Below are 24,172 nucleotides of genomic sequence, written 5' to 3'. Positions count from 1 at the left end.
ACCATGTTAGCAAACTGCCCTAAGAAAAGAAAGGTGTAGAGGGGCGGAGCAAGATGGCCGAATAGGAGCAGCTACACTCTCCAACTCCCAGCGCGAGCGACACAGAAGACCGGTGATTTCTGCATTTTCAACTGAGGTACTGGGTTCATCTCATTGGGGAGTGCCTGACGATCGGAGCTGGTCAGCTGCTGCAGCCCGACCAGCGAGAGCTGAAGCAGGGCGAGGCATTGCCTCACCTGGGAAGCGCAAGGGGGAAGGGAGTCCCTTTTCCTAGCCAGGGGAACTGAGACACACAACACCTGGAAAATCGGCTAACTCCCACCCCAATACTGCGCTTTAAGAAACAGGCACACCAGGAGATCATATCCCACACCTGGCCGGGAGGGTCCCACACCCACGGAGCCTCCCTCGTTGCTAGCGCAGCAGTCTGTGATCTACCGGCAAGGCAGCAGCGAGGCTGGGGGAGGGGTGCCCGCCATTGCTGAGGCTTAAGTAGGTAAACAAAGCTGCTGGGAAGCTCGATCTGGGTGGAGCTCACAGCAGCTCAAGGAAACCTGCCTGTCTCTGTAGACTCCACCTCTGGGGACAGGGCACAGTAAACTAAGACACACAGACACCTCTGCACAGACGCAAACGACTCTGTCTGACAGCTTTGAAGAGAGCAGTGGATCTCCCAACACGGAGGTTGAGATCTGAGAAGGGACAGACTCCCTGCTCAAGTGGGTCCCTGACCCCTGAGTAGCCTAACTGGGAGACATCCCCCACTAGGGGCAGTCTGACACACCACACCTCACAGGGAGGAGTACACCCCTGAGAGGAAGCTTCCAAAGCAAGAATCAGACAGGTACACTCGCTGTTCAGAAATATTCTATCTTCTGCAGCCTCTGCTGCTGATACCCAGGCAAACAGGGTCTGGAGTGGACCTCAAGCAATCTCCAACAGACCTACAGCTGAGGGTCCTGACTGTTAGAAGGAAAACTATCAAACAGGAAGGACACCTACACCAAAACCCCATCAGTACCTGAGCATCATCAAAGACTAGAGGTAAATAAAACCACAAAGATGGGGAAAAAGCAGGGCAGAAAAGCTGGAAATTCAAAAAATAAGAGCGCATCTCCCCGGCAAAGGAGCGCAGCTCATCGCCAGCAACGGATCAAAGCTGGACGGAGAATGACTTTGACGAGATGAGAGAAGAAGGCTTCAGTCCATCAAATTTCTCAGAGCTAAAGGAGGAATTACATACCCAGCGCAAAGAAACTAAAAATCTTGAAAAAAAAGTGGAAGAATTGATGGCTAGAGTAATTAATGCAGAGAAGGTCCTAAACGAAATGAAAGAGATGAAAACCATGACACGAGAAATACGTGACAAATGCACAAGCTTCAGTAACCGACTCAATCAACTGGAAGAAAGAGTATCAGCGATTGAGGATCAAATGAATGAAATGAAGCGAGAAGAGAAACCAAAAGAAAAAAGAAGAAAAAGAAATGAACAAAGCCTGCAAGAAGTATGGGATTATGTAAAAAGACCAAATCTACGTCTGATTGGGGTGCCTGAAAGTGAGGGGGAAAATGGAACCAAGTTGGCAAACACTCTTCAGGATATCATCCAGGAGAACTTCCCCAACCTAGTAGGGCAGGCCAACATTCAAATCCAGGAAATACAGAGAACGCCACAAAGATACTCCTCGAGAAGAGCAACTCCAAGACACATAATTGCCAGATTCACCAAAGTTGAAATGAAGGAAAAAATCTTAAGGGCAGCCAGAGAGAAAGGTCGGGTTACCCACAAAGGGAAGCCCATCAGACTAACAGCAGATCTCTCGGCAGAAACTCTACAAGCCAGAAGAGAGTGGGGGCCAATATTCAACATTCTTAAAGAAAAGAATTTTAAACCCAGAATTTCATATCCAGCCAAACTAAGTTTCATAAGTGAAGGAGAAATAAAATCCTTTACAGATAAGCAAATGCTTAGAGATTTTGTCACCACTAGGCCTGCCTTACAAGAGACCCTGAAGGAAGCACTAAACATGGAAAGGAACAACCGGTACCAGCCATTGCAAAAACATGCCAAAATGTAAAGACCATTGAGGTTAGGAAGAAACTGCATCAACTAATGAGCAAAATAACCAGTTAATATCATAATGGCAGGATCAAGTTCACACATAACAATCTTAACCTTAAATGTAAATGGAGTAAATGCTCCAATTAAAAGACACAGACTGGCAAACTGGATAAAGAGTCAAGACCCATCAGTCTGCTGTATTCAGGAGACCCATCTCACATGCAGAGACATACATAGGCTCAAAATAAAGGGATGGAGGAAGATTTACCAAGCAAATGGAGAACAAAAAAAGCAGGGGTTGCAATACTAGTCTCTGATAAAACAGACTTTAAACCATCAAAGATCAAAAGAGACAAAGAAGGCCATTACATAATGGTAAAGGGATCAATTCAACAGGAAGAGCTAACTATCCTAAATATATATGCACCCAATACAGGAGCACCCAGATTCATAAAGCAAGTCCTTAGAGACTTACAAAGAGACTTAGACTCCCATACAATAATAATGGGAGACTTCAACACTCCACTGTCAACATTAGACAGATCAACGAGACAGAAAGTTAACAAGGATATCCAGGAATTGAACTCATCTCTGCAGCAAGCAGACCTAATAGACATCTATAGAACTCTCCACCCCAAATCAACAGAATATACATTCTTCTCAACACCACATCATACTTACTCCAAAATTGACCACGTAATTGGAAGTAAAGCACTCCTCAGCAAATGTACAAGAACAGAAATTATAACAAACTGTCTCTCAGACCACAGTGCAATCAAACTAGAACTCAGAACTAAGAAACTCACTCAAAACCTTTCAGCTACATGGAAACTGAACAACCTGCTCCTGAATGACTACTGGGTACATATCAAAATGAAGGCAGAAATAAAGATGTTCTTTGAAACCAATGAGAACAAAGATACAACATACCAGAATCTCTGGGACACATTTAAAGCAGTGTGTAGAGGGAAATTTATAGCACTAAATGCCCACAAGAGAAAGCAGGAAAGATCTAAAATTGACACTTTAACATCGCAATTAAAAGAACTAGAGAAGCAAGAGCAAACACATTCGAAAGCTAGCAGAAGGCAAGAAATAACTAAGATCAGAGCAGAACTGAAGGAGATAGAGACACAAAAAACCCTCCAAAAAATCAATGAATCCAGGAGTTGGTTTTTTGAAAAGATCAACAAAATTGACAGACCACTAGCAAGACTAATAAAGAAGAAAAGAGAGAAGAATCAAATCGACGCAATTAAAAATGATCAAGGGGATATCACCACCGACCCCACAGAAATACAAACTACCATCAGAGAATACTATAAACACCTCTACGCAAATAAACTGGAAAATCTAGAAGAAATGGATAATTTCCTGGACACTTACACTCTTCCAAGACTAAACCAGGAAGAAGTTGAATCCCTGAATAGACCAATAGCAGGCTCTGAAATTGAGGCAACAATTAATAGCCTACCAACCAAAAAAGAGTCCAGGACCAGATGGATTCACAGCTGAATTCTACCAGAGGTACAAGGAGGACCTGGTACCATTCCTTCTGAAACTATTCCAATCAATAGAAAAAGAGGGAATCCTCCCTAACTCATTTTATGAGGCCAATATCATCCTGATACCAAAGCCTGGCAGAGACACAACAAAAAAAGAGAATTTTAGAACAATATCCCTGATGAACATCGATGCAAAATCCTCAATAAAATACTGGCAAACCGGATTCAGCAACACATCAAAAAGCTTATCCACCATGATCAAGTGGGCTTCATCCCTGGGATGCAAGGCTGGTTCAACATTCGCAAATCAATAAACATAATCCAGCATATAAACAGAACCAAAGACAAGAACCACATGATTATCTCAATAGATGCACAAAAGGCTTTTGACAAAATTCAACAGCCCTTCATGCTAAAAACGCTCAATAAATTCGGTATTGATGGAACGTACCTCAAAATAATAAGAGCTACTTATGACAAACCCACAGCCAATATCATACTGAATGGGCAAAAACTGGAAAAATTCCCTTTGAAAACTGGCACAAGACAGGGATGCCCTCTCTCACCACTCCTATTCAACATAGTGTTGGAAGTTCTGGCTAGGGCAATCAGGCAAGAGAAAGAAATCAAGGGTATTCAGTTAGGAAAAGAAGAAGTCAAATTGTCCCTGTTTGCAGACGACAATATTGTATATTTAGAAAACCCCATTCTCTCAGCCCAAAATCTCCTTAAGCTGATAAGCAACTTCAGCAAAGTCTCAGGATACAAAATTAATGTGCAAACATCACAAGCATTCTTATACACCAGTAACAGACAAACAGAGAGCCAAATCATGAATGAACTTCCATTCACAATTGCTTCAAAGAGAATCAAATACCTAGGAATCCAACTTACAAGGGATGTAAAGGACCTCTTCAAGGAGAACTACAAACCACTGCTCAGTGAAATCAAAGAGGACACAAACAAATGGAAGAACATACCATGCTCATGGATAGGAAGAATCAATATAGTGAAAATGGCCATACTGTCCAAGGTAATTTATAGATTCAATGCCATCCCCATCAAGCTACCAATGAGGTTCTTCACAGAATTGGAAAAATCTACTTTAAAGTACACATGGAACCAAAAAAGAGCCCGCATCTCCAAGACAATCCTAAGTCAAAAGAACAAAGCTGGAGGCATCACGCTACCTGACTTCAAACTATACTACAAGGCTACAGTAACCAAAACAGCATGGTACTGGTACCAAAACAGAGATATAGACCAATGGAACAGAACAGAGTCCTCAGAAATAATACCACACATCTACAGCCATTTGATCTTTGACAAACCTGAGAGAAACAAGAAATGGGGAAAGGATTCCCTATTTAATAAATGGTGCTGGGAAAATTGGCTAGCCATAAGTAGAAAGCTGAAACTGGATCCTTTCCTTACTCCTTATACGAAAATTAATTCAAGATGGATTAGAGACTTAAATGTTAGACCTAATACCATAAAAATCCTAGAAGAAAACCTAGGTAGTACCATTCAGGACATAGGCATGGGCAAAGATTTCATGTCTAAAACACCAAAAGCAACGGCAGCAAAAGCCAAAATTGACAAATGGGATCTAATTAAACTAAATAACTTCTGCACAGCAAAAGAAACTGCCATCAGAGTGAACAGGCAACCTACAGAATGGGAGAAAATTTTTGCAATCTACTCATCTGACAAAGGGCTAATATCCAGAACCTACAAAGAACTCCAACAAATTTACAAGAAAAAAACAAACAACCCCATCAAAAAGTGGGCAAAGGATATGAACAGACATTTCTCAAAAGAAGACATTCATACAGCCAACAGACACATGAAAAAATGCTCATCATCACTGGCCATCAGAGAAATGCAAATCAAAACCACAATGAGATACCATCTCACACCAGTTAGAATGGCAATCATTAAAAAGTCAGGAAACAACAGGTGCTGGAGAGGATGTGGAGAAATAGGAACACTTTTACACTGTTGGTGGGATTGTAAACTAGTTCAACCATTATGGAAAACAGTATGGTGATTCCTCAAGGATCTAGAACTAGATGTACCATATGACCCAGCCATCCCATTACTGGATATATACCCAAAGGATTATAAAGTATGCTGCTATAAAGACACATGCACACGTATGTTTATTGCAGCACTATTCAGAATAGCAAAGACTTGGAATCAACCCAAATGTCCATCAGTGACAGATTGGATTAAGAAAATGAGGCACATATACACCATGGAATACTATGCAGCCATAAAAAAGGATGAGTTTGAGTCCTTTGTATGGACTTGGATGCAGCTGGAATCCATCATTCTTAGCAAACTATCACAAGAACAGAAAACCAAACACCGCATGTTCTCACTCATAGGTGGGAACTGAAAAATGAGATCACTCGAACTCAGGAAGGGGAACATCACACACCGGGGCCTATCATGGGGAGGGGGGAGGGGGGAGGGATTGCATTGGGAGTTATACCTGATGTAAATGACGAGTTGATGGGTGCAGCACAGCAACATAGCAAAAGTATACATATGTAACAAACCTGCACGTTATGCACATGTACCCTACAACTTAAAGTATAATAATAATAAATAAATTTAAAAAAAAAGATGGATTAGAAACTTAAATGTTAGACCTAATACCATAAAAATCCTAGAGGAAAACCTAGGTAGTACCATTCAGGACATAGGCATGGGTAAAGACTTCATGTCTAAAACACCAAAAGCAACGGCAGCAAAAGCCAAAATTTACAAATGGGATCTCATTAAACTAAAGAGCTTCTGCACAGCAAAAGAAACTACCATCAGAGTGAACAGGCAACCTACAGAATGGGAGAAAATTTTTGCAATCTAGTCATCTGACAAAGGGCTAATATCCAGAACCTACAAAGAACTCCAACAAATTTACAAGAAAAAAACAAACAACCCCATCAAAAAGTGGGCAAAGGATATGAACAGACATTTCTCAAAAGAAGACATTCATACAGCCAACAGACACATGAAAAAATGCTCATCATCACTGGCCATCAGAGAAATGCAAATCAAAACCACAATGAGATACCATCTCACACCAGTTAGAATGGCGATCATTAAAAAGTCAGGAAACAACAGGTGCTGGAGAGGATGTGGAGAAATAGGAACACTTTTACACTGTTGGTGGGATTGTAAACTAGTTCAACCATTATGGAAAACAGTATGGCGATTCCTCAAGGATCTAGAACTAGATGTACCATATGACCCAGCCATCCCATTACTGGGTATATACCCAAAGGATTATAAATTATGCTGCTATAAAGACACATGCACACGTATGTTTATTGCAGCACTATTCAGAATAGCAAAGACTTGGAATCAATCCAAATTTCCATCAGTGACAGATTGGATTAAGAAAATGAGGCACATATACACCATGGAATACTATGCAGCCATAAAAAAGGGTGAGTTTGAGTCCTTTGTAGGGACTTGGATGCAGCTGGAATCCATCATTCTTAGCGAACTATCACAAGAACAGAAAACCAAACACCGCATGTTCTCACTCATAGGTGGGAACTGAACAGTGAGATCACTCGGACTCAGGAAGGGGAGCATGACACACCGGGGCCTATCATGGGGAGAGGGGAGGGGGTAGGGATTGCATTGGGAGTTATACCTGATGTAAATGACGAGTTGATGGTTGCAGCACAGCAACATGGCAGAAGTATACATATGAAACAAACCTGCACATTATGCACATGTACCCTACAACTTAAAGTATTATAATAATAAATAAATTAAAAAAAAAAAGAGTGTTAGCAATTGGCTCCATGAGAAGAAAGCTGTAACTCTGTGAGGTGAATTCACACATCACAAAGAACTTTCTCAGAAAGCTTCTTTCTAGTTTTTATCTGAGGATATTTACTTTGTCACATGGGCTTCAATGCGATCCAAAATATCCGTTCTCAGATTCAACAAAAACAGTGCCACCAAACTGCTCCATGAAAGGAATCGTGTTACTCTGTCAGATGAATTAACACATCAGAAAGCATTTCCTCAGAAAGCTTCCTCTAATTTGTACATGAGGATATTTCCTTTGTTACTGAAAGCTTCAATATGCTCTGAAATATCCCTTTGCAGATTCCACGAAAACTGTGTTCCCAAACTGCGCAATCAGAAGTACTTTTTAACTCTTTGAGATGAATTATCACATCAGAAAGCCGTTTCTCAGAAAGCTTCTTTCTAGTTTTTATCTGAGGATATTTCCTTTTTAATCATAGGCTGCAATGTGCTCCAAAATATCCCTTTTCAGATTCCACGAAAACAGTGTTAGCAAACTGCAACTTGGAAACAAAGGTGTAACTCTGTGAAGTGAATTCACATATCACAAAGAAGTTTCTCAAAAAGCTTCTCTCTAGTTTTTTCTGAGGATATATCCTTTGCCACCATATGCTTCAAAGACATCCAAAGAAGCCCTTCTCAGATTCCCCGAAAACAATGCTACCAAACTGATCTGTGAAAAGAAAGGTGTAACTCTGTGGGATGAATTCAAAAATCACCTAGTAGACTCCCAGGAAGTTTCTTTCTAGCTTTTGTCTGAGGTTATTTCCTTTGTCACCATAAGCTTCAATGCAATCAGAATTGTCCCTTTGCAGATACCAAGAAAACAGTATTAGCAAACTGCTCAATGAAAAGAACAGACTAGCTGTGTGAGATCAGTTCACACATCACAAAAGAGTCCCTGAGAAAACTTCCTTTTGGTTTTTGTCTGAGGATATTTCTTTTGTCAACATAGGTTTCAATGAGTTCTCAAATATCTGGTTGCAGTTTACATGAAGACAGTGTTATCAAACTGCTCAGTGAATAGAACGTTGCACACATGTGAGATGAATTCACACATCACAAATAATTTTCTCATAAAGCTTCTTTCTAGTTTTTATCTGAGGATATTTTCTTTGTTACCATAGGTTTCCATGCAATCCAAAATGTCCCTTCTCAGATTCCTCAAAAATAGGGCTACCAAATTGATCCATGAACACCATTGTGTAATTCTATGAGATGAACTCACCAATCACTAAGTAGTTTCTAAGAAAGATTCTTTCCAGCTTTTATCTGAGGATATTTCCTGTGTCACCATAGTCTTCAATGCCCTCCCAAATATCCTATTGCAGATTCCACAAAAACAGTGTTAGCAAACTGTTCAATGAAATGTACAGTGTAACTATGTGAGATGAATTCACACATCACAAAGCAGTTTCTCAGAAAGCATCTTTCTAGTTTTTATCTGAGGTATTGCCTTTTTCACCATAGGCCTCAAAAGTTTCCAAATGTCCTTTTACAGATTCCATGACAACAGTGTTGGCAAACTGTTCCATGAGAAGGACAGTGTAATTTTGTGAGATGAATTCACACATCACAAAGGTCTTTCTCAGAAAACTTATTTCTACGTTTTATCTGAGGATATTCCCTTTGTCACCATATGTGCTCCAAAATGTTCGATTGCAGATTCCAAGAAACGAGTGTTAGCAAACTGCTCAATGAAAACAATATTGTAACTCTCTGAGATGAATTTACACATCACAAAGCAGTTCCTGAGAAAGCTTCTTTCCAGTTTTTATGTCAGGATAGTTCATTTTTCACCACAGGAGCCAATGCAGTCCCAAATATCCTTTTCCAGATTCCATGAAAGCAGTGTTAGCAAACGGCTCCATTAAAAGAAATGTGCAACACTGTGAGATGAATTCACACACCATGAAGAAGTTTCTCATTAGACTTGTTTCCAGTATTGATCTGAGGATATTTCCTTGTCACCATAGGCTACAAAGCGATTGAAAATATCCCTTCTCTGATTCTGCAAAAACAGTGCTACCAAACTGATCCATAAAAAGAATCCTGTAACTCTGTGAGGTGAATTAACCCATCACAAAGCAGATTCTCAGAAAGAATTCTTCTAGTTTTTGTATGAGGATATTTCCTTTGTCACCATAAGCTCCAATGTGCTCCAAAATATCCCATTGCAGAGTCCAGGAAAACAGCGTTAGCAAACTCCTCAATGAAAAGAACAGTGTAGTTCTGTGAGATGAATTCATACATCACAAAGCAGTTTCTCAGAAAGCTTCTTTCTGGTTTATATCTGAGGATATTTCCTTTTCAACATAAGCCTCAATGTGCTCACACATATCCCTTTGCAGATGTCACAAAAACAGTGTTAGGAAACTACTCTTGGAATGAAAAGTGTAACTCTGTGAGATGAATTTACACATCACAAAGCAGTTTCTCAGAAAGCTTCTTTTTGGTTTTTGTCTAAGGGTATTTCCTTTGTCGCCATATTCTTCAATGCACTCCAAAATATCCTGTTGCAGATTCCATGAAAAGAGTTTCAGCAAACTGCTCCAAGAAAAGAATCGTGCTACTCGGTGAGATGAATACACACATCACAAAACAGTTTCTCAGAAAGCTTCTTTCTAGTTGTTATTTTCAGGTATTTCCTTTGTCACTGTAGGATTTAATGCGATACAAAATATCCCTTCACAGATTCCCCAAAAACAATGCTACCAAACTGCTCCATGAAAAGAATCATGTAACTCGGTGAAATGAATTCAGAAATCACAAAGTAGTTTCTAAGAAAGATTCTATCTAGTTTTTCTCTGCGGATATTTCCTTTTTCACCATAGGCCTCAAAGTGCTCGTGAATATCCCATTGAAGATTCCACGAACATAGTGTTAGCAAACTGCTCCATGAAAAGAAAGGTGTAAATCTGTGAGATGCATCCACACATCAAAAAGCAGATTCTTGGAAAGATTTTTTCTAGTTTTTATCTCAGGATTTCCTTTTCCACCATAGACCTCAACTCATTTCCAAATATCCTTTTGTAGATTCCACGAAAACAGTGTTAGCAAACTGCTCCACGAAAAGAAAGGTGTTACTCTGTGAGATGAATACACACATCACAAAGAAGTTTCTCAGAAAACTTCTTTCTAGTTTTTACCTGAAGATATTTCCTTTGTCACCATAGGCTTCAATGTGATCAAAAATATCCCTTCTCAGATGACCCAAATACATTGCTACCAAACTGCTCCATGAAAAGAAAGGTGTAACACCATGAGATGAATTCACACATCACAAAGCGTTTCTCAAAAAGATTTTTTCTAGTTTTTGTTTGAGGATATTTCCTTTGCCACCATGACCTTCAATGCACTCCAAAATAGCCCATTGCACATTACAAAAAAACAGTATTAGCAAACTGCTTAATGAAAAGAACACTGTTACTCTGTGAAATGAATTCACACGTCACAAAGTAGCTACTCAGAAAGTTCTTTTTGGTGTTTATCTGAGGATAGTTCCTTTGTCATCATAGGCTTCAATTCAATCCAGAATATCCTTTCTCAGAATCCCCAAAAACAGCACCTCAAAACTGATCCATGAAAAGAATCATGTAGCACCGTGATATGAATTAACACATCACAAATTGGTTTCTCAAAAAGCTTCTTTCTAGTTTTTATCTGAGGATATTACCCTTTTCACCATTGACCTCAATGCACTTCCAAATATCCCTTTGGAGTTTCCTCGAAAACAGTGTTAGCAAGCTGCTCCATGAAAAGAATGGTGTAACACTATGAGATGAATTCACACAACACAAAGCAGTTTCTCAGAAGGATTCTTTTTGGTTTTTATCTGAGGATATATCATTTGTCACCATGGGCTACAATGTGATCCAAAATATCCCTTCCCAGATTCCCCAAAAACAGTACTACCAAACTGCTCAATGAAAAGAATTGTATAGCTCTGAGAGATGGATTCAGAAATCACAAGATAGTTTCTCAGAAAGCTTCTTTCTAGTTTTTGTCTGAGGATGTTTCCTTTGTCATCATAAGCTTCAGTGTGCTCCAAAATATCCCATTGCTGATTCCAAGTAAACAGTATTAGCAAACTGCTCAATGAAAAGTACAGTGTAACCCTGTGAGATGAATTCACACATAACAAAGCAGTTTATCAGTAAACTTCTTTTTGGTTTTATCAGAGGATATTTCTTTATCACCATAGGCACCAAAGCGCTCCCAAATATCCTATTGCAGATTCCACAAAAACAGTGTTATCAAACTGCTCAAAGGAAGAAAAGTTGTGACTCTGTGGGATGAATTCACACATCACAAGGCAGTTTCTCAGAGAGCTTCTTTCTAGTTTTTATCTGAGTATATATCCTTTTTCACTATAGGTCTCAATGGACTCCCAAATATCCCTTTGCATATTTCATGAAAACAGTGTTAGCAAACGTGCTCCATAAAAACAAAGTTGTAACGCTGTGAGATGAATTCACACATCACAAAGAAGTGTCTCAGAAAGTTTCTTTCTAGTTTTTATCTGATTATATATACTTTGTCACCATAGGCTTCAATGCAATGTAAAGTATCCCTTTACAGATTCCCCAAAAACAGTGCTATTGAACTACTTCATGAAAAGAAAGGTATAACTCTCTGAGATGAATTCAAAAATCACAAAGCAGTTTCTCAGAAAGCTTCTTTTTCTTTTTGTCGGAGGATATTTCCTTCGTCACCATAAGTTCCAATACACTCTGAAATATCCCATTGCTGATTCCAAGAAAACAGTGTTACCAAGCTATTCAATGAAAGGAACCATGTAAATCTGTAATATGAATTCACATATCACAATGCTGTTTCTCAGAAATCATCTTTCCAGTATTTATCTGAGGATATTTCCCTTTTCTCTATAGGCCTGAAGGCACTTGCAAATATCACCTTGCAGTTTCCAAGAAATCAGTGTTAGCAAACTGCTCCATGAAAAGAAAGGTGTAAGCCTGTGAGATGAAGCCAGACATCACAAATAACTCTCAGAAAGCTGCATTCTAATTTTTATCCAAGGAGGTATTTCTTGTCACCATAGGATGTAATGTGATCTAAAATATCCCTTCTGAGATTCCCCAAAAACAGTGCTACCAAACTGCCCCATGAAAAGTATCTTGTAACTATGTGGGATGAATTAACACATCACAAAGTGGTTTCTCAGAAAACTTCTTTCTAGTTTTTATATGAAAGTATATCCAGTGGGCAGAGCAAGATGGCCGAATAGCTACAGCTCCAGTCTCCAACTCCCAGCGCGAGTGACACAGAAGACAGGTGATTTCTGCATTTTCAAACAAGGTAGTGGGTTCATCTCACTAGAGAGTGCCGGATAATTGGTGCTAGTCAGCTGCTGCAGCCCAAACAGTGAGAGCTGAAGCAGAGCAAGGCATCACCTCACCTGGGAAGAGCAAGGGGGAAGGGAATCGCTTTTAATAGCCAGGGGAACTGAGACACACAACACCGGGAAAATCGAGTAACTCCCACCCCAATACTGAGCTTTACCAAGGGTCTTAGCAAACAGGCACACCAGGAAATTATATCCCACAACTGGCCGGGAGGGTCCCATGCCCACCGAGCCTCCCTCATTGCTAGCACAGCAGTCTGTGATCTAAAGGCAAGGCAGCAGTGAGACTGGGGGAGGGGCGCCCACCATTGCTGAGGCTTAAGTAGGTAAACTAAGCTGCTGGGAAGCTCGAACTGGGTGGAGCTCACAGTAGCTCAAGGAGGCCTGCCTGTCTCTGTAGACTCCACAGCTGGGGACAGGGCACAGCTAAACAACAACAACAACAAAAAGGCAGCAGAAACCTCTGCAGATGCAAATGAGTCTATCTGACAGCTTTGAAGAGAGCAGTGGATCCTCTAACACGGAGGTTGAGATCTGAGAACGGACAGACTGCCTGCTCAAGTGGGTCCCTGACCCCTGAGTAGCCTAACTGGGAGGCATCCCCCACTAGGGGCAGACCGACAACCCACACATCACATGGTGGGGTACACCCCAGAGAGGAAGCTTCCAAAGCAAGAATCAGACAGGTACACTCGCTGTTCAGCAATATTCTATCTTCTGCAGCGTCTGCTGCTGATATCCAGGCAAACAGGGTCTGGAGTGGACTTCAAGCAATCTCCAACAGACCTACAGCTGAGGGTCCTGACTGTTAGAAGGAAAACTATCAAACAGGAAGGACACCCACACCAAAACCGCATCAGTACATCACCATCACCAAAGACCAGAGGCAGATAAAACCACAAAGATGGGGAAAAGCAGGGCAAAAGCTGGAAATTCAAAAAATAAGAGTGCATCTCCCTCTGCAAAGGAACGCAGCTCATCACCAGCAATGGATCAAAGCTGGACAGAGAATGACTTTGATGAGATGAGAGAAGACTGAAGCCTTTCAGTCCATCAAACTTCCCAGAGCTAAAGGAGGAATTACATACCCAGCACAAAGAACCTAAAAATCTTGAAAAAGGAGTGGAAGAATTGATAACTGGAATAATTAATGCACAGAAGGCCACAAACGAACAGACAGAGATGAAAACCATGACACGAGAAATACATGACAAATGCACAAGCTTCAGTAACTGACTCGATCAACTGGAGAAAGAGTATCAGCGATTGAGGATCAAATGAATGAAATGAAGCGAGAAGAGAAACCAAAAAAAAAAGAAGAAAAAGAAATGAACAAAGCCTGCAAGAAGTATGGGATTATGTAGAAAGACCAAATCTACGTCTGATTGGGGTTCCGGAAAGTGAGGGGCAAAATGGAACCAAGTTGGAAAACACTCTTCAAGATATTATCCAGGAAAACTTCCCCAACCTAGTAGGGCAGGCCAACATTCAAATTCAGTAAATACACAGAATGCCACAAAGATACTCCTCGAGAAGAGCAACTCCAAGACACATAATTGCCAGATTCACCAAAGTTGAAATGAAGGAAAAAATCTTAAGGGCAGCCAGAGAGAAAAGTCGGGTTACCCACAAAGGGAAGCCCATCAGACTAACAGCAGATCTCTCGGCAGAAACTCTACAAGCCAGAAGAGAGTGGGGGCCAATATTCAACATTCTTAAAGAAAAGAGTTTTAAACCCAGAATTTCATATCCAAGCAAACTAATATTCATAGGTGAAGGAGAAATAAAATCCTTTACAGATAAGCAAATGCTTAGAGATTTTGTCACCACTAGGCCTGCCTTACAAGAGACCCTGAAGGAAGCACTAAACATGGAATGGAACAACTGGTACCAGCCATTGCAAAAACATGCCAAAATGTAAAGACCATCGAGGTTAGGAAGAAACTGCATCAACTATCGAGCAAAATAACCAGTTAGTATCATAACGGCAGGATCAAGCTCACACATAACAATATTAACCTAAAATGTAAATGGACTAAATGGTACAATTAAAAGACACAGACTGGGCAATTGGATAAAGAGTCAACACCTATCAGTTTGCTGTATTCAGGAGACCCATCTCACATGGAGAGACATACATAGGCTCAAAATAAAGGGATGGAGGAAGATCTACCAAGCAAATGGAGAACAAAAAAAAGCAGAGGTTGCAATACTAGTCTCTGATAAAACAGACTTTAAACCATCAAAGATCAAAAGAGACAAAGAAGGCCATTACATAATGGTAAAGGGATCAATTCAACAGGAAGAGCTAACTATCCTAAATATATATGCACCCAACACAGGAGCACCCAGATTCATAAAGCAAGTCCTTAGAGACTTACAAAGAGACTTAGACTCCCATACAATAATAATGGGAGACTTCAACACCCCACTGTCAACATTAGACAGATCAACGAGACAGAAAGTTAACAAGGATATCCAGGAATTGAACACAACTCTGCAGCAAGCAGACCTAATAGACATCTACAGAACTGTCCATGCCAAATCAACAGAACATACATTTTTCCCAGCATCACATCACGCTTATTCCAAAATTGACCACATAATTGGAAGTAAAGCACTCCTCAGCAAATGTACAAGAACAGAAATTATAACAAACTGTCTCTCCGACCACAGTGCAATCAAACTAGAACTCAGGACTAAGAAACTCACTCAAAACCGCTCAACTACATGGAAACTGAACAACCTGCTCCTGAATGACTACTGGGTACATAATGAAATGAAGGCAAATAAAGATGTTCTTTGAAACCAATGACAACAAAGATACAACATACTAGAATCTCTGGGACACATTCAAAGCAGGGTGTAGAAGGAAATTTATAGCACTAAATGCCCACAAGAGAAAGTGGGAAAGATCTAAAATTGACACTCTAAGGTCACAATTAAAAGAACTAGAGAAACAAGAGTAAACACATTCAAAAGCTAGCAGAAGGCAAGAAATAACTAAGATCAGAGCAGAACTGAAGGAGATAGAGACACAAAAGACCCTACCAAAAATCAATGAATCCAGGAGTTGCTTTTTTGAAAAGATCAACAAAATTGATTGACCACTAGCAAGACTAATAACGAAGAAAACAGAGAGGAATCAAATAGACGCAATTAAAAATGATAAAGGGGATATCACCACCGACCCCACAGAAATACAAGCTAGCATCAGAGAATATTATAAACACCTCTACGCAAATAAATTAGAAAATCTAGAAGAAATGGATAATTTCCTGGATACTTACACTCTCCTAAGACTAAACCAGGAAGAAGAGAAATTCCTGAATAGATCAATAGCAGGCTCTGAAATTGAGGCAATAATTAATAGCCTACCAACAAAAAAGAGTCCAGGACCAGATGGATTCACAGCTGAATTCTACCCGAGGTACAAGGAGGACCTGGTACCATTCCTTCTGAAGCTATTCCAATCAATAGAAAAAGAGGGAATCCTCCCTAACTCATTTTATGAGGCCAACATCATCCTGATACCAAAGCCTGGCAGAGATACAACAAAAAAAGAGAATTTTAGACCAATATCCCTGATGAACATCAATGCAAAAATCCTCAATAAAATACTGGCAAACCGAATCCAGCAGCACATCAAAAAGCTTATCCACCATGATCAAGCGGACTTCATCCCTGGGATACAAGGCTGGTTCAACATACACAAATCAATAAACGTAATCCAACACATAAACAGAACCAAAGACAAAAACCACATGATTATTGCAATAGATGCAGAAAAGGCCTTTGAGAAAATTCAACAGCCCTTCATGCTAAAAACTCTCAATAAATTCAGTATTGATGGAACGTATCTCAAAATAATAAGAGGTATTTATGACAACCCACAGCCATTATCATACTGAATGGGCAAAAACTGGAAAAATTCCCTTTGAAAACTGGCACAAGACAGGGATGCCCTCTCTTACAACTCCTATTCACATAGTGTTGGAAGTTGTGGCTAGGGCAATCAGGCAAGGAAAGAAATCAAGCGTATTCAGTTAGGAAAAAAAGAAGTCAAATTGTCCCTCTTTGCAGATGACATGATTGTATATTTAGAAAATCCCATCATCTCAGCCCAAAATCTCCTTAAGCTGATAAGCAACTTCAGCAAAGTCTCAGGATACAAAATCGATGTACAAAAATCACAATAATTCTTATACACCAGTAACAGACAAACAGAGAGCCAAATCATGAATGAATTTCCATTCACAATTGCTTCAAAGAGAATAAAATACCTAGGAATCCAACTTACAAGAGGTGTAAAGGTCCTCTTCAAGGAGAGCTACAAACCACTGCTCAGTGAAATAAAAGAGAACACAAACAAATGGAAGAAGATACCATGCTCATGGATAGGAAGAATCAATATCGTGAAAATGGCCATACTGCCCAAGGTAATTTATAGATTCAATGCCATCCCCATCAAGCTACCAATGAGTTTCTTCACAGAATTGGAGAAACCTGCTTTAAAGTTCATATGGAACCAAAAAGAGCCCGCAATGCCAAGACAATCCTAAGTCAAAAGAACAAAGCTAGACCAATGGAACAGAACAGAGCCCTCAGAAATAATATCACACATCTACAGCCGTCTGATCTTTGATAAACCTGAGAATAACAAGAAATGGGGAAAGGATTCCCTATTTAATAAATGGTGCTGGGAAAATTGGCTAGCCATAAGTAGAAAGCTGAAACTGGATCCTTTCCTTATTCCTTACACACAAATTAATTCAAGATGGATTAGAGACTTAAATGTTAGACTTCATACCATAAAAACCCTAGAAGAAAACCTAGGTAATACCATTGAGGACATAGGCATGGGCAAGGACTTCATGTCTAAAACACCAAAAGCAATGGCAACAAAAGCCAAAATTGACAAATGGGATCTAATTAAACTAAATAACTTCTGCACAGCAAAGAAACTACCATCAGAGTGAACAGGCAACCTACAGAATGGGAGAAAATTTTTGCAATCTACTCATCTGACAAAGGGCTAATATCCAGAACCTACAAAGAACTCCAACAAATTTACAAGAAAAAAACAAACAACCCCATCAAAAAGTGGGCAAAGGATATGAATGGACATTTCTGAAAAGAAGACATGCATGTAGCCAACAGACACATGAAAAAATGCTCATCATCACTGGCCATCAGAGAAATGCAAATCAAAACCACAATGAGATACCATCTCACACCAGTTAGAATGGCCACCATTAAAAAGTCAGGAAACAACAGGTGCTGGAGAGGATGTGGAGAAATAGGAACACTTTTACACTGTTGGTGAGATTGTAAACTAGTTCAACCTTTATGGAAAACAGTATGGCGATTCCTCAAGGATCTACAACTAGAAGTACCATATGACCCAGCCATCCCATTACTGGGTATATACCCAAAGGATTCTAAATCATGCTGTTATAAAGACACATGCACACGTATGTTTATTTTGGCACTATTCAAAATAGCAAAGACTTGGAATCAACCCAAATGTCCATCAGTGACAGATTGGATTAAGAAAATGAGGCACATATACACCATGGAATACTATGCAGCCATAAAAAAGGATGAGTTTGTGTCCTTTGTAGGGACATGGATGCAGCTGGAAACCATCATTCTCAGCAAACTATCACAAGAACAGAAAACCAAACACCGCATGTTCTCACTCATAGCTGGGAACTGAACAACGAGATCACTTGGACTCGGGAAGGGGAACATCACACACCGGGGCCTATCATGGGGAGGGGGTAGTGGGGAGGGATTGCATTGGGAGATATACCTGATTTAAATGAGGAGTTGATGGGTGTTGACGAGTTGATGGGTGCAGCACACCCACACGGCACAAGTGTACATATGTAACATACCTGCACGTTATGCACATGTACCCTAGAACTTAAAGTATAATTTAAAAAAGAAAGTATTTTCGTTGTCATCATAATTTTCAATGCAATCCAAAATATTCCATTGCACATTCCAAGATAACAGTGTTAGCAAAGTGCCCAAAAAAAAGAACAGTGTAACTCTGTGAGATGAATGCACACATCACAAAGCAGTTTCTCAGAAGGCTTATTTTTCCTTTTCATCTGAGGATATATCCTTTGTCACCATAGTCTTCAAAAGGCTCCCAAATATCCTATTGCAGATTTCACAAAACAGTGTTATCAAACTGCTTAATGAAGAGAACAGTGTAACTCTAAGAGATGAATTTACACATCACAGAGCAGTTTCTCACAAAGTTTCTTTCTAGTTTTAATCTGAGGATATTACCCTTTTCACTATAGGCTTCAATGTGTTTCTAAATATCCCTCGGTAGTTTCCACGAAAACAGTGTTAGCAAACTGCTCCATGAAAGAAAGGTGTAGCTCTGTGAGATGAATTCACACAATGCAAAGAACTTTCTCAGAAAACTTCTTTCTAGGTTTTATCTGGGTATATTTCCTTTTTCACTCTAAGCATGAAGTTGCTCCCAGACATCCCCTGCAGATTCCATGAAAACAGTGTTAACAAACTGCTGAATGAAAGAAACAGTGTAATTCTGTGAAATGAATTCACCCATCACAAAGCTGTTTCTCAACAAGCTTTGTTCTAGTTTTTATCTGAGGACATTTCCTTTTTCACCATATTCCTCAATTTGCTCCCAAATGTCCCATTGCAGATTAGATGAAGAAGGTGTGAGCAAACTTCTCAATGAGAAGAATGGTGTAACTCTGTGACATGAATTCAAACTTCACAAAGCAGTTTCTCAGAAAGCTTCTTTCTAGTTTTTATCTGAGGATATTTCCTTTGTTACCATAGGCTTCAATGTGATCCAAAATATCCCTTCTCAGATTCCCCAGAAACAGTACTACCAAACTACTCTGTGAAAAGCATCGTGTAACTCTGTGAGATGAACCCACAAATCATAAAGCAGTCCCCCAGAAAGCTTCTTTCTAGTTTTTGTCTGAGGATATTTCCTTTGTCCACATAAGCTTCAATTGTCTCCATAATATCCCATTGCAGATTCCATGAAAAAAGTGTTAGGAAATTTCTCAATGAAAAGAACAGTGTAACTTTGTGAGATGAATTGACATATCACAAAGCAACTTCACAGAAGACTTCTTTTTGGTTTTTAATGTGAGAATATTTATTTGTTATCAGAGGCTTCAATGCACTCCAAAATATCCTATTGCAGATTCCACTAAACAACGTTATCAAACTGCTCAAAGACAAGAATGATGTAGGTCTGTAAGATTAATTCACACATCACAAAGCAGTTTTTCAGAAAGCTTGTTGGTTAATCTGAGGATGTTTCCTTTGTCACCATAGGTTTCAATGCATTCCCAAGTATCTTCTTGCAGATTCCTGGAAAATAGTGTTATCGAACTGCTCAATGCAAACAACGGTGTAACTCTGTGAGATGCATTCACACATCACAAAGAAGTTTATCAGAAAGATTATAGTTTTTATCTGAGTATATTTCCTTTTTCCCCATAGGCTTCAACTTGCTCCCAAATATCCCTTTGGAGATTCCACGAAAAAAGTGTTATTAAACTACTTCATGAAAAGAAAGGTGTGACTCTGTAAGATGAATACACACATCACAAAGTAGTTTCTCAGAAAGATTCTTTCTAGTTTTTATCTGAGGATAATTCTTTTGTCACCATAGGATTCAATGCAATCCAAAATGTCCCTTCTCAAATTCCCCCAAAACAGTGCTACCAATCTGCTCCATGAAAATTAAGGTGTAACTCTGTGATACGAATTCACAAATCCAAAGCAGTCTCTTAGAAAGATTCTTTCTATTTTTTGTTTGAGGATATTTCCTTTGTCACCCTAAGTGTCAATGCATTCCAAAATATCACATTGCAGATTCCAAGAAAACAGTGTTAGACAACTGATCAATGAAAAGAACAGTGTACCTCTGTGAGATGAATTCACACATCACAAAGAAGTATCTCAGAAAGTTCATTTTGTTTTTTTTCTGAGGATATTTCCTTTGTCACCATAGCCCTCAATGCACTCCCAAATATCCCTTTGGAGATTCCATGAAAACAGCGTTAGCATACTGCTCCATGAAAAAAAAAGTATAACTCTATGAGATGAATTCAAACATCACAAAATAGTTTCTCAGAAGGCTTCTTTTTGGTTTTTATCGGAGGATATATCCTTTGTCACCATAGGCTTCAATGCCCTCCTAAATATCCCATTGCAGATTCCTCGAAAACAGTGTTATCCAATTGGTCAATGAAAAGAATGGTGTAACACTGTGAGATCAATTTACACATTACAAAGTAGTTTCTCAGAAAGCTTCTTTCTTGTTTTTATCTGAGGATAGTTTCTTTTTCACTACAGGTCTGAAGGCGCTCGCAAATATCCCTTTGCAGTTTCCACTAATACAGTGTTAGCAAACTGCTCCATGAAAAGAAAGGTATAACTCTGTGAGATGAATTCACACATCACAGAAAACTTTCTCAGAAAGCTGCTTTCTAGTTTTTATCTGAGGATATATCCTTTGTCACCATTGGCTTCAATGCAATCAAAAATATCAATTCTGTGATTCCTCAAATACTGTGCTACCAAACTGCTCCATGTAAAGTATCGTGTAACTCTGTGAGATGAATTAACACATCACAAAGCGGTTTCTCAGAGAACTTTCTAGTTTTTATATGAGTGTATTTCCTTTGTCATCATAAGCTGCAATGCATTCCTGAATATCCCATTGCAGATTCCAAGAAAAGAGTGTTAGCAAACTGTTCAATGAAAAGAACAGTGTAACTCTGTGAGATGAATTCACACATCACAAAGCTGTTTCTCAGAAAGTTCTTTTTGGTTTTTCTTTGAGGATATTTTGCTTGTCACCACATTTTTCAATGCGATCCAAAATATCCCATCTCAGATTTCCCAAAAACAGTGCTACCAAATTGATCCATGAAAAATATCGTGTAACTCTGTGAGATGAATTCACAAATCACATAATGGTTACTCAGAAAGATTCTTTCTAGTTTTTATATGAGGGTATTTCCTTTGTCACCATAAGATAAAAATGCACTCCGAAATATCCCATTGCGGACTCCAAGAATACAGTTTTAGCAAACTTCTCAATGAAAACAACAGTGTAACTCTGTGAGATGAATGCACACATCACAAAGCAGATTCTCAGAAAGCTTGTTTTGGCTAACCTGAGGATATTTCCTTTGTCTCCATATGTTTCAAAGCGCCCCCAAATATCCTATTCCAGATTCCTCATAAATAGTGTTATCGAACTGCTCAATGCAAAGAACAGTGTAACTCTGTGAGATGAATTCACACATAATAAGGCTGTTTCACAGAAAACTTCTTTGTAGTTATTATCTGATCATAATTCCTTTTTCACTATAGGTTTCATTGTGCTCCCAAATATCCCTTCGAACATTCCATGAAAACAGTGTAAGCAAGCTGCTCCATGAAAAGAAAGCTGTAACTCTGTGAGATGAACTCACACGTCACATTGAAGTTTCTCAGAGAGCTTCTTTCTAGTTTTCATCTGAGTATATATTCTTTGTCACCATAGGCTTCAATGTGATATAAAATATCCCTTTACAGATTCCCCAAAAATTGGGCTACTAAACTGTTCCATGAAAAGAAAAGCGTAAATCTCTGACATGAATTCACAACTCAGAAAGCAGTTTCTCAGAAAGCTTCTTTCTAGTTTTTGTCTGAGGATATTTCCTTTTCCATCATAGGCCTCAACGAGCTCGTGAATATCCCTTTGCAGATGCCATGAAAATAATATCAGGAAACTTCTCAATGAAAAGAATAGTGTAACTCTGTGAGATGAATTCACAAATCTCAAAGAAGTTTCAGAGAAAGCTTCTTTTTGGTTTTTATGTGAGGATATTTCCTTTGTCACCATATTCTTCTATGTGTTCCCAAATTTCCTATTGCAGATTCCAGGAAAACAGTGTTAGCAAACTGCTGCAAGAAAAGAATTGTGTAACTTTGTGAGATGAATTCACACATCACAAAGAAGTTTGTCAGAAAGCTTCTTTCTAGTATTTATCTGAGGATTTTTCCTTTTCATCATAGGCTTCAGTGCTTTCCAAAATATCTCTTCTCAGATTCCCGAAAGCAGTGCTACCAAACCAATTCATGAAAAGTATCGTGTAACTCTGTGAGGTGAATTATCATATCACAAAGTGATTTCTCAGAAAGCTTTTTTCTAGTGTTTATATGAAGATATTTCCTTTGTCACCATAAGCTTCATTGCACACTGAAATATCCCATTGCACACAGCAAGAAAACAGTGTTAGCAAACTTCTCAATGAAAAGAACATTGTAACTTTGTGAGATTAATTCACACATCACAAAGTAATTTCTCAGAGAGATTCTTTCTAGTTTTTATCTAGTTTTATCCTTTTTCACCAAATGCCTCAATGTGCTCTCAAATATTCCTTTTCATATTCCATGAAAACAGCGTTGGCAAACTGCTCCATGAAAAAAAAGTTGTAACTCTGTGACATGTATTCACACATCACAAAGATCTTTTTCAGAAAGCTTCTTTCTGGTTTATATCTGAGGATGTTTCCTTTTATACCATTGACCCCCATGTGCCCCCAAATATCTCTTTACAGATTCCATAAAAACAGTGTTAGCAAACTGTTCCCTTAAAAGAAAGGTGTAACTCTGTGAGATGAATTCACAAATAGCAAAGAAGTTTCTCAGAAAGATTCTTTCTAGTTTTTATCTGCAGATATTTCCTTTTTCACGTTTGGCCTCACCTTGCTCACAATTATCCTTTTGCAGATTCCACGAAAACAGTGTTACCAACCTGCTCCATGAAAAGTAAGGTGTTACTATGTGAGGGGAAAACACACATCACAAAGAAGTTTCTCAGAAAGCTTCGATGTAGTTTTTATCTGCGGATATTCCTATTGTCACCATAGACTTCAATGAGATCCTAAATATCCCTTCTCAGATTTTCCAAAAATAGTGCTACAAAACTGCTCCATGGAACAATGGTGTAACTCTGTGAGGTGAATTCACACATCACAAAGCTGTTTCTTGGAAAGCTTCTTTCTGGTTTTTATCTGAGGATATTTTCTTTTTCACCATATTCATCAATGTGCTCATGAATATTCCATTGCAGTTTCCACGAAAAAAGTGTTAGAAGACTTCTCAATGAAAATAACAGTATAACTCTGTGAGATGAATTCACACATCACAAACAACTTTTTCAGAAACCTTCCTTCTAGTTTTTATCTGAGGATATTTCGCTTGTCACCATAAGCTTCAATGTGATCCAAAATATCCGTTATCAGATTCCCCAAAAACAGTGCTACCAAATTGCTGCATGAAAATAATTGTGTAACTCTGTGAGATGAATTCACAAAGCAGTTTCTCAGAAAGCTTCTT

Source organism: Macaca mulatta, chromosome 19 (genome assembly GCF_049350105.2).
Source record: "Macaca mulatta isolate MMU2019108-1 chromosome 19, T2T-MMU8v2.0, whole genome shotgun sequence".
In the NCBI taxonomy this organism is placed as follows: Eukaryota; Metazoa; Chordata; class Mammalia; order Primates; family Cercopithecidae; genus Macaca; species Macaca mulatta.
Note: the sequence above shows the minus strand (reverse complement) of the source record.